We start from the raw sequence: 11,926 nt of genomic DNA, 5'->3' as shown, positions 1-11,926 counted from the left end.
AGCGTTACGCGACGAACATGAGCCCCTAACACGGGACCCTGAGATAGAAACCCCGGGTTTTTCCACATGACCAGAGCACGTAGGCATCGCCGCGTGACTTTGATCGTGCGGAGCGGATTTCCCCTCGGGGAGAACCCTTTTGTTTTGAGCCACCACTGCAGTGGCCTCATGTACAGTAGGCCAAAAGGTATCACGTTGGACGCTGCTGCCATGAGACCTAACAGTTTCTGGAACTGCTTCACAGTGACGGCCCGGCCTAGCTTCTGTTCTTTGACTGCTGCCAGGATCGATGCTATGCGTGTTGGCGATAATTGCGCCTGCATAATTACCGAATCCCAGTTCACACCTAGAAAAGTGGTTCTCTGAGCCGGAGAAAGCACACTCTTCTTGGCGTTCAGCCTCAACCCCAGCTTCGACATATGGGCGAGAACAGCATCTCGATGCTGAACCGCCATCTGCTCTGTATTCGCTAGAATCAGCCAGTCGTCGATATATTTCAGAATGCGGATGCCCTGCAGACGCAACGGCGCCAGAGCTGCATCCACACACTTGGTGAACGTGCGGGGTGACAGTGCTAGACCGAAGGGAAGTACTCGATATTGGTATGCCTCTCCCCCGAAGGCAAACCTCAGGAACTTCCTGTGATGTGGAAAGATGGAGACATGAAAATACGCATCTTTGAGGTCTATGGTGACAAACCAATCCTCCGACTTGATCTGCGATACAATCTGTCTGAGTGTAAGCATCTTGAATTTGAGCTTGGCCACCGAGCGATTCAATAGTCGCAGATCTAATATCGGGCGTAAGCCCCCATCCTTCTTCGGCACTATGAAGTAACGGCTGTAAAAGCCAGACTCCCTGCTGGGAGGGGGAACCCTTTCTATAGCCCCTTTTTGCAGGAGTGTCTCTACTTCCTGTGCCATTACCAGAGCCTGCTCCGGGCCCACCTCTGTAGGTAGGACACCGCTGAAAGGAGGTGGCCGACTTTTGAATTGAATGGCGTACCCCTTCTCTATTATCTGCAGGACCCAATGAGATATATTTGAAAGACGTTTCCACTCGTCTAGAAAATCTACTAAGGGAACCAGCCTCTCGAGGCTGGCCTCTGGTGTACTTTGAGCAACAAGCACAGTGCCCTGAAGTGGCGGACCGGCAGGGAACGACTGACTTGACAGCTCGGGTGCCCCCCGAAGGGGGCGCGGACCACCCTCGGGTGGCCCGCGGAGACCAACTGCGCCCCGGCATTGCGGCGGGGTTGGCAGCGCGGCCCCCCGAGGGTGCCGCAGGGAAACGGGTACCGTTGGCAGGGGTAAACACCGTTTCCCTACGGGGGGAACCACCCTCAGCGTCCTGACGCTTCTGGCGTCAGGAACGCTTCGACGAGGCCTTCTTGGCGATCAGGACTGTCCTCAGATCAGCCCTGCCCCTCGAAGGCCTTGTCTGAGAGCGCCGCCCCTCGTCCCCGCGCTGAGGGGGAGCTCGGGTAGCGATGCTCTGCTTTTGTTGAGCCCTGTGTGAGGAGCTCGTATTCGGTTTGGGCTGCTTGGTGTCAGCAGCAGCCCCAGGGACCTGGACCCGAAGAGGGAGGAACTGCTTGAGCGCCGCAGCTTGCTTTTTCGACTCCTGGAACCTCTCGGTGACAGTGTGAACTGCGTCACCGAAGAGGCCTCCAGGAGAAAGCGGCGCATCAAGCAGGAAAGCTTTCTCCCTCTCCTTGATGTCTGTGGGGTTTAGCCATAGATGCCTCTCCGTGGCCACCAATGCTGCCATAGAGCGGCCAACACATCTGGCCGTCTCTTTGGTGGCACGGAGAGCTAGATCAGCAGATGTTCGCAACTCAGCTACTATATCTCCCCCCACGACATCACTACTGTCCAAATCCCTCAGCAGGTCAGCCTGATATGCCTGCACGATAGCCATAGACTGCAGGCATGCAGCAGCTTGACCCGCTGCCGAGTACGCTTTACCCACCAGCCGCGACGTTGTTTTAAGAGGTCTGGTGGGCAAAGTCGGGGCCTTAAGGGACGATGCCGATGAAGGCGAGAGATGGCTCGCGAGCGTCTCTTCAACCTTTGGCATCGCCCCATAACCATATTGTTTCAGCCCGGCGATGTTGCTGTAGACCGAGGTCTGCGGGCTGAAAACTCTATATGATGCCGGTCTCCTCCATGATCTTGCCACCTCGGTGTGCAAGTCATGGAAGAACGGCAGCCCCCGCCGCTGAGGCTCTGAAGCGCGAGACGGCAGGAATCTTTCGTCTAATTTGCTAAGATGCTTTCTTCCTGCCTCAGATCTTTCAGTGGGCCAGTCGATGTTTAATCTGGCCACTGCTCGCGTCAGAACCTCAACTAGCTCCTCACTAGCAGGGGACTGAAGTGGCGAGTCTTCAGTCTCGATGCTTTCAACGTCCACCTCCTCAGAGCTGGACAGATGAAGCACCGGCGACTCTCTCGGGGGGGAAGAAACCGCCATGCGTGCTTCCATGCCCCGAGAAGAGCCGCTGGATGGTGCAGGTGAGGGCAGAGATAAGGCAGCGCCCGTCTCTAACCCCTCTGCCACATCCAATTGTGATCCCCACGACTGCAGCCTCCGCTCCGCCTCGGCGGCAGCGGGACCAGAGCCGCGGGGAACACGAGCCGAGGCACCCTCCTCGAAGAGTGCCCGGCGGGAGCGCAGCGTTCTCAGCGGTAATCTCTCGCAATGCTCGCAAGCAGCCCCCTCGAGGGCTGCCTGGGCATGCTGCGCTCCCAAGCATGCAACACAGAGAAGGTGTGTGTCCCCACCCGTGATGTAGCGTGGGCAGGGAGGAACACACTTTCTGAAATTGCTGCTCTCACTCGCCATTTCTATCTATTTTATTTTTCTCTTTTTCTTGTTAATATAAGGATATTTAACAAAAAGGGTGGAAAATCTCTGAATATAGACAGACAAAAACACCAAATAGACAGACAGGTTCACACAGATCGCTTGCTGAAGGCTCAGAAGCTAGTTCCTGTTTGTTTTCACGGACGCTTTATAGCTTCCGGTCGATGACGTCATCACGCCGACGATCGATCTTTTTTCCGATGGAATGGTTCTACAGGCGCTTCACGACGCATTAACGCAGAGGCGTTCTCACAGCGTTTCGACGCAGCTCGAGTTCCCCGAAAGGAAACTATTGATTTTAAGCCCATCTTGATCTATTTTTCATCGTTGAAATAACATTATTTCAGGGTGCAAACCTGATGAAAAATCAACAATCTCAACATTGATTCAATGATATTTTAGTTGATGCATTAACATTGATTCAACGCTGATTCACTGTTTGTCTGCTATCTGGGAGACTGATGGTGATGACTTCTTCCACTGGTTTTGCTGGGAGACAGTGCAGTGAAGAAAGGAGCGGGAGTCTGTTTCAACAGCCTTGAACACGAAGGTCTGTGGGATGCTGAACTCCTGTGGCACCAAAGGGTCCTAAAATCTGGAACACGCAGATGAGGCCCTGAAGTAGGTGCAGAAGGTTCTTAATCTGGAACACGCAGAAGAAGGAACCTTGAAGTGAAGGTTTGCTCTCCTGAGCTTAACCTTGTTGCGAATGTCTCTGTGTGTCTTCTGCCTCTTTGGACCAGACACTCAAAAGTTGGTCAATCTGCTCTGGTCTCTTTAGCATGGAGACTCTGGACGTGCTGTTGTCGTCTCACTGGACTAAAACTCTGAACGTAATGTTGGTTAATGTCTCTTTCCTCACAGGCTTGAGGCTCAGAACGTTGTCGTATCTGTTGCTGCCTCACAAGCTGTAGATTCAGATCCACGGACCTTGTGTTGTCTCTCTGGTTAAACCAGAGGCTCAGGACTTGGTTGCTCTGTCACAGTCTAATCCTCGGTGGACAGACTCAGAACTTGGTGAACTGTTTGTCTCTCACATGTGGAGACTCAGAACCTGGTTGCTCTGTCACAGTCTAATCCTCGGCGGACAGACTCAGAACTTGGTGAACTGTTTGTCTCTCGTGTGGAGGAGACTCAGAACAAGGAGTGTCTATTGAAAGGGTACCTTTATCCTTTTCCGAATAGGAGGAGATTGCAATTTGGTGCTTCTCCATTCCAATGTTGCTATTGGCTGCTGGCGTCAGAGGGGGGCAAACAGTGTGGCCCACCCTTCTTTCCCCTGTGGAACTCATTTGCATACTGTACACAGTTAGAAGTCTTTAAAGTGTCTTTAAAGTTCATCAATGCATTTCTCACTTTCCAAACCACCATCAGAATACCCTTGGCAATATACTAAACAAATAGACACCAAACATGCTGGAAAAAGATTGAACTGTCATGTGTTCATTCATTTGTTCATTAACAGCTGAATTTGTGGAAGATGTTGCATTACAAATAGCTGTCACTGAGAATACTTATTTCTCTGAATAAGTATGAGATGGATGTGTGTAGTTTACATCAGTCTTAAGGTTTCCAAACATAGTTGTGAATGGATTTGGATGGATCAGTTTTGGTCTTTCTTTGTTTCACCCACTACTGCTGAGGTCCCGAGGAATGTTTATGGCCGTCACAAATCAGGACATTAGGGATCCGTCTCTAGATGGGTGAAGGGCAGAAACTGCATGTGGACCAATGAGAAGTCCTGTCCTTCCTGGGCTTGGTACTAGAGGTCTTCTTCTTTCCCTCAAAGAGGTGTCTGGATGTTGTCCAAGCATCTTTATCTGATGGCGTTAGACATCTTGTTTGTGCTAGTCCAACAAGATCCAATCAAAATGTAGCAAACCTTTGTCCGCTGTTACGGGCAAAGAGGGGCCCGGCCAAAAACTGGGCCCTGGAATGTGCTTTTCACTACACTGTCGTACACAGTCGTACTGAGGATTTGGTCCCTGTACACAGGTATGTTCATCTCCAGTATCAGGTGCACACACCTCAGGACCCGAGCAGACGGAAGGGGAGATGGGGTGATGGGAGGGGTGTAAGTGCCGGCTGCTATGGTAAATGGCAGGATGCCTCGCTGAGATGAAGACTTGCCTGACGTAGCTGCTGTACCCTCTCTTCTTTAGGTAGTACTCTGGCGGTGCGGGGCTGTTGGTGTTGGGGCAGCGGATCAATGCCTTCATCACGCCAACCGGGCACCAGAAAAAGGCAGCGGTGGTGAAGAAGGAGAGCATGTTGGGCACAGCTCCCTTGACGGCCATAGGAGGTGGGGGTGGGTGGAACTCCATCTTCTCCTTAAATAGCTTCCTTTAATTAAGCAAAAATGCTTACAGCACCTGGTATTCCCAGGCGGTCTCCCATCCAAGTACTAACCAGGCCCGACCCTGCTTAGCTTCCGAGATCAGACGAGATCGGACGTGCTCAGGGTGGTATGGCCGTAAGTGAAAGCTGCTGCCAAATTTGGGCCACTTAAGGCATTCAAACACTCTTATTTATTTTATTAAAAATAAATCTTTCTTCGCCCATGAAACAAAAATGCTTACAGCACCTGGTATTCCCAGGCGGTCTCCCATCCAAGTACTAACCAGGCCCGACCCTGTTTAGCTTCCGAGATCAGACGAGATCGGGCGTGCTTTTTTTTAATTTTATTTATCTAATTTTTTTATTTATTTTTTTAATTGTTCATCATTACAGGAACACATTCATTAATCACCTTCAACTTCTATGCCTTACATATGCATGTTTACAGTCTCCACAAATTCTTAAAAAGTCCTGCTTACTTTTCAGCTTTAACAGTCTTCTTTCTTTGGCCACATTATTTTGTATTTTTTGAAAATGTCCAACACATCCATGTTAAAGATCTTATAAAAATGATCCAGTTCTTTCTCTATTTCAAAGTATTTAAACAAGGTTTGCACATAGTTTTCCACCAGTCCTTTAAACACCCCCCACACATCTGCTACATAATTTTTCTTTTTTGCCACATTCCTCCTTTTCCATATTGCATTTTTCATTAACACAATCAATAAATTAATGACCTTTTTGTTTGCATTTTCATTCATTCCAAACATTAAAATTGTGTTCCAATTAAAATCATCTTCCTTCCCTCTGGAGGATTTACTTCACCATTTCTTTGGTTTTATGAAAAAATTATTTCAGTTTGTCACAATATAAAAACAAATGTAAAATCCCCTCATCCTCTCTTAAACGAACCTTGCACACAGCATCTGGCTCCATTCCCAATTTGCACAATCTCATTCCAGTAAAAAGAACATTGTGTCTTATAAAGTAATCCAAAACTTCAAGTTCAGTATCCAAAAAAGCCCATCTCATGTTCTTCCATATGTCCTTATCTTGAATTCCCTCAAAATGTTTTAACCAGAGTTCATTAACACTTGGCTTTTTAAACACAGACATAATAAAATACTGAACGTACTAAAACGTTTTCACTTTACATAATTTAAAACAAACCTCTTTGTCATTCACTTTTAACACCACTTCTATTTTGTTTTCCCCATTCCCATCACCTTGAATCATTTTGAACCAATCTTCTGGGATTTTGCCTTTCACTTCTTCATATTGTTTTCTTAAAACCTTCACATTATACTCCTCTTTTGCTTCTTCCATTGCATCTATGATTACTTGCACAGGTAAAAATCCCTCTTTGAATTCATATAAAATGTCTCTTTCTTTTACAATGCCCACATCTATCCACTTCTTAATATAGAGTTCCTTCCCTTGTGTCCCGATGTTCTTGTTTAAAAACAAAGGTTGATTTAGAATTGTTTCCCTTCCAAACGGTTTAAAGTCTACCTCTCCTAAAAAAGACCCCCAAGCACTTAGAACTTCCTTGTAAAAATCTGGTATTCCTGTTATCATCCAGTTCTTCAATTTCATCCATAGAATATTGTCTCCTATTTTTAAATTTCCACACTCATTCAAATAAAACTCCATCATTTCCTTCCAATCCTCTTTATTTTCGTCATCTAGATATTTCTTTACCACCTTTACCCTCATGCTCTTAATCTTTTGTTCTAGATCTACTAGTCCCATCCCTCCCTCCTCTGCCTGCCCAATCAAGGTATTGTAAGCAATTCTTGGGGGTTTTTTATCCCATAAAAAATCTAAAATAATTGTTTTCATTCTTTGTCTCACCCACAGCGGCACTGAAGCTACATGCGACACATACCACATTTTTGATAACATTAAACCATTTATTATTAAAACTTTTCCTTTTAGATTTAGAAACCTGTTTCTCAAAAAAAAAAAACCTTTTTTCCATCCCCTCCACTATTTCCTCCCACATAATGCCCTGTGCTTTCTTTTCATTCTTCCCTAAAACCACCCCTAAAATCTTCATCTCCTGCACTTCTGTGAACTTTACACATCCAGCTAAATCCGGAACCCTCCCAAATCTCATATATCCAGTTTTCTCTTGATTTACCTTTGCTCCTGACCCTCGACAATACCAATTAACTTTCTCCATTACTTTTTCAACACTCTGCAAATTTTCTACTATTATTGTGGTGTCATCCGCATATTGATAAATCTTGCTTAGCTCCTTTCCTCTATTTATCTCTACTCCTTTTATTTCTTTACAGTTTTTAACTATCAGCCCTAAAGGCTCTGCAACTAGAGAGTATAATTGTGCTGATAGAGGGCATCCTTGTCTTATTGATCTAGATAAAATGAAAGGCTCTGTTAAAAAACCATTACACTTTACTTTTGTTAACACATCTTTGTATAAAATTTTTAACCACTTTTTAAAATTCTCCCCAAAACCAAACCGCTCCAAAATCGAAAATAAAAACCCATGCTCCACTCTGTCGAAAGCTTTTTCAAAATCCAAATTAATCATGTAACAATTTTTCCTTTCTCCACTAACATAACTCACCACATCTCTTATACTACTTGTTACATCCGATATGTCCCTTCCAATGACTCCATACGCCTGATTTGTCTCTATTATACTTGGTAAAACTTTTTTCAATCTGTTCGCTAGAACCTTTGCTAAAATCTTCAAGTCAGTGTTTAACATGGTTAACGGTCTATAATTCTTTAAAAGCATCTTATCTCCCTTTCTTTTATATATTATTTTCATCAAACCCATACTCATTTTTTGATTAAAAGCCTCCTTCTTAAATACCTCATCATATACTTCTTGCAGAATCAGACTTATTTTATCCTTGAAAACTTTATAAAACTCATTTCCTAAACCATCTATACCCGGACTTTTCTTGCTTTTCAAATGATTTATTGCTTGTATTCAGGGGCGTAGCACCAAATTTTGGGCCCTGGGTACAAACCATCTTGCTGGGCCCCCGTACCATGTATGTGTATGTATAGAAAACGGACTTCCCTGCCTTGGGCCCTGGTTACTCAGTACCCTTTATCCCCCCAGTCCCACGCCCCTGCTTGTATTATTTCTTCCTGCTTTATTTCTTTCTCACATTCCATTTTGTCTGTCGCTTCCACTCTTTTTGTTATTTGTTGTAATAGTACGTTTCTCCTATTTTCATCTATTCCTTCGGCTTGAAATAATTCTTCATAATAACTTCTTACTTCTTCCAAAATTCCCTTTGTTTCTTTAACTATCTCGCCTTTTTTATTTTTCAACTCTTTTATCATTTCCGATTTAGCTTTTCTCATTTCTAGGTTGAAGAAAAACCTGGTGCATTTTTCTCCCTCTACTGTATACTTTGCTCTGCTTCTTAACATTGCCCCATTACATTTACTTTCTTCAAATTCCTTCAATTTCTCCTCCATTACTATCACATTTTGTACATTCACCTCCTTCTTGCTTAATTCCTCTTTGAGGCTCTCTCTTATCTCTTTTTCTTTAGTCCTTTTCACTTTCTGGATCAACTTACTATACCTTATTGAGTATTTTTTTATTTCATATTTAACATTCTCCCACCACCATCTTTTGTCTTCCCTGTACATTCCATCTTCTTTTCCTTCTTCTATTATCTTTTCTATCCCCTGTTTATAGCTTTCGTCTTTCAAAAGCTCTGTGTTTAAGATCCAAACCCCTGGTCCCCTGATTTCATCTTTAAAGTTCATCCTCATTAAAACCATTTTATGGTCACTCAAGGAGGTTTCTTTATAAGATACATCCTCTATAAAAGCTTCTAGGTTTCTTGTGCATAAAAAGTGATCTATTCTTGTTTGACACAGAAAATTCCCAACTAGTTGTTTCCTAGAAAACTCTCTTTTCTTTTCGTTCCTCTCTCTCCATACATCTATCATATTTGTCCCCTCCATCAACCCCTTCAATTCTTTTCTCCCTGTATCTGACTTGAACACCATTCCATCCGCCATATCTCTCTTACTAAAAACTGTATTAAAGTCACCAGCCATTATTATTTTCCCCCATCCTTCTGTCAGGTCTCTTAAAACATTAAAAAACATTGCCTTTTCTTTTTCTTCATTTGGCGCATGAATATTAATTAGATTAAGATCTTCATTTCCGTATTTTATTTTCACCCCTATCCCTTTCCCTTTTTTATCATCATAGATCAGTTTCCCTTCTATTCCCTTGTTTTCCCTTATTAAGACAGCAACCCCTCTTCCCATTTTCCCTTCTCCATTATTACAGAATATTTCTCCTTCCCATTTCTTCTTAATATCCTCAATTACATCACTCCTCCAATTTGTTTCTTGCAATAGAATAATATCCTCATTTTTACACAGCTCTTTCAGTTTCTCAAATTTCATTACATTCAACAGTCCCCTCGCGTTAAAAGTAACAAGACTTAAAGCCATAAAACATAAGAAGACATTCATGTTTCATTTCCTTCTCCCCCCTCCTCCAATAAAACTCCTTCTTTGTTTGTCCTTAAGTTCATTCTCCTTCTCTGCATTTGGTCTCTGTAGACCTGCCTTACGTTTTCCATTAGGTCTTTTTTAACCAATCTCGCTACACCCCTTTCATTTCTTGCACCATCATTAAAGTATATATCCCCCTTCCGTCCCTCCCTTACTTCTCTCACTTTTCCATCATCCCAATTAGTTTCTTGAATGCAAATTATATCACTTCTATACGTAAATTTTAATTCCTTAAACTTATTTATATTCCTTAACCCATTTGTATTTACTGAAATAACAAAAATCATGCAAGCAACAAAAAGAAGAAGTTTTTTTTTAAACCAAAACATCTAATACCATAACAGAATTCACGTACCAGAGCGTTGTTCTTTTCTCAATTCTATTCTGTCCTTATCTCTCTCCGCCTTCCTTTTGACGGTCAGCCTTTGTAATGTTGTCTGCATCCTTTGAGGAATCTTGCTTTCCTTCTTTTGCGGTATTGCTTGTTGCACTACCTTCTTCCCTTTCTTAGTTCCCGATTCCTTAACATCCTCTTCATTCTCTTCCTCCTCTTCGTCTTCTTCATCTTGCTTATCCTCCTCCTCCTCTTCCTCCTCCTCCTCCTCCTCCTCCTCCTCCTCCATCCTTTCCCCATCCTCGTCCTCCTCACCATCCGTCCCAGCTCTCTGTCCCCTTCCAGCTCCATCCTGTCCTTCACCTCTTTCTCCTTGGTCTTTTGTAACCTCCATGACATCCTCACTCTCTGTGCTTTGCTTCTCTACTTGATCTTTCTCCGTCCTCTCATCGTCTTCACTTTGTTCATCCTCCATCTCTGTCACTTCCACTGTTCGCTCTCCACACTCCCTTGCATAGTGCCCCACTTTGCCACATGTAAAACATTTAAATTCCGGGCATTCTCGAAGTAAATGTCCGGTTTTAATGCACAGCCTGCAGACACGCACCTGCCTGTCGTGTATCACACGAAAGTATTCTGTGCCTCTTAATGTTTCGAACCTGGTCGAATATGGAAGCGAGCGAACTTCATCAGTGAACCGAACTTTTAAGAATCTCGTTCCATCTAAAATATCAGTTCCAGGCCATACCCGGCGCTTAATGGCAGACAATGGCTTAACTCCCCATTCTTCCAGCTTTGAAAAAATCTTATGGTCTTCTAAATACACAGGCAGGTTGATAAATGAGACTACCATCTCATTGTTCACAATGTCTCTGGCGTGCACGATAGCTCCCTTTATTCTCACACCATCCATTAGTTTATTCTTAGCCATATTATCCTTCATGGTAAGTTCATAAGACCTTTCTCCTCTCACTCTGCATCCCACCACTTCTCCACATTCCTTCTTTACACCTCTTAATAAATCCATCATGGAGATTTTTTCCGTTCCTGCCACTTCAACTTCCACAGTCAGCTCTTTCAAGTATTGTTCCTGGTTTTCTCCACGTACCTGTCTTCTGTTATTTCCTCTATCCTGTTGTTCATCGCCACCATGAACGGGAGTTTGATGTCCTCTTCCACTGTCTTTGTCCGTGCCTTGTCCGTTGCTTGTTTGACCGTCCTTCATTTTGAGTTCTTTGTTTGCTACCGTGCTGTCTACTTCCATTCCGGCGAACACTGTATTTGAAGGTCCCCCAAACAGCAAAGGCTGCTGGGGGAGCACTACACTCAAAGTAAATTTTCCAAAAATCAAACCAAAACCGATTTAATACCGTTCTTTAACGTAAAGTTTCTCCTTTTGCTCTTTCACCAACACACTTCCTGGACTGTACCACTATCGGGCGTGCTCAGGGTGGTATGGCCGTAAGCGAAAGCTGCTGCCAAATTTGGGCCACTTAAGGCTTTCAAACACTCCTATTTATTTTATTAAAAATAAATCTTTCTTCGCCCATGGAACAAAAATGCTTACAGCACCTGGTATTCCCAGGCGGTCTCCCATCCAAGTACTAACCAGGCCCGACCCTGCTTAGCTTCCGAGATCAGACGAGATTGGGCGTGCTCAGGGTGGTATGGCCGTAAGCGAAAGCTGCTGCCAAATTTGGGCCACTTAAGGAATTCAAACACTCTTATTTATTTTAATTTAAAAACAAATCTTTCTTCGCCCATGAAACAAAAAAGCTTACAGCACCTGGTATTCCCAGGCGGTCTCCCATCCAAGTACTAACCAGGCCCGACCCTGCTTAGCTTCCGAGATCAGACGAGATC

The 11,926-nt window shown here is 44.2% G+C and overlaps 3 non-coding genes across 3 annotated transcripts in view; all 3 read right to left on the bottom strand.

Annotated features, from left to right (window-relative positions):
* Positions 1-5,225: 5,225 nt before the first annotated feature.
* On the bottom strand, positions 5,226-5,344 carry LOC137065925 (5S ribosomal RNA). The gene has a single exon (XR_010901899.1). It is a non-coding gene; the product is annotated as a 5S ribosomal RNA (ribosomal RNA).
* A 6,279-nt stretch (positions 5,345-11,623) lies between these two features.
* Positions 11,624-11,742, bottom strand: LOC137065905 (5S ribosomal RNA). The gene has a single exon (XR_010901881.1). It is a non-coding gene; the product is annotated as a 5S ribosomal RNA (ribosomal RNA).
* Positions 11,743-11,837: 95 nt separating this feature from the next.
* Positions 11,838-11,926, bottom strand: part of LOC137066216 (5S ribosomal RNA) — a 119-nt gene continuing 30 nt past the window's right edge. The window contains exon 1 of the ribosomal RNA XR_010902159.1: positions 11,838-11,926. This exon is cut by the window's right edge and continues 30 nt beyond it. This is a non-coding gene — a ribosomal RNA (5S ribosomal RNA).

Source organism: Pseudorasbora parva, unplaced genomic scaffold (assembly GCF_024679245.1).
Source record: "Pseudorasbora parva isolate DD20220531a unplaced genomic scaffold, ASM2467924v1 scaffold_31, whole genome shotgun sequence".
Classification (NCBI taxonomy): Eukaryota; Metazoa; Chordata; class Actinopteri; order Cypriniformes; family Gobionidae; genus Pseudorasbora; species Pseudorasbora parva.
This window is presented reverse-complemented; position numbering and strand designations above follow the sequence as displayed.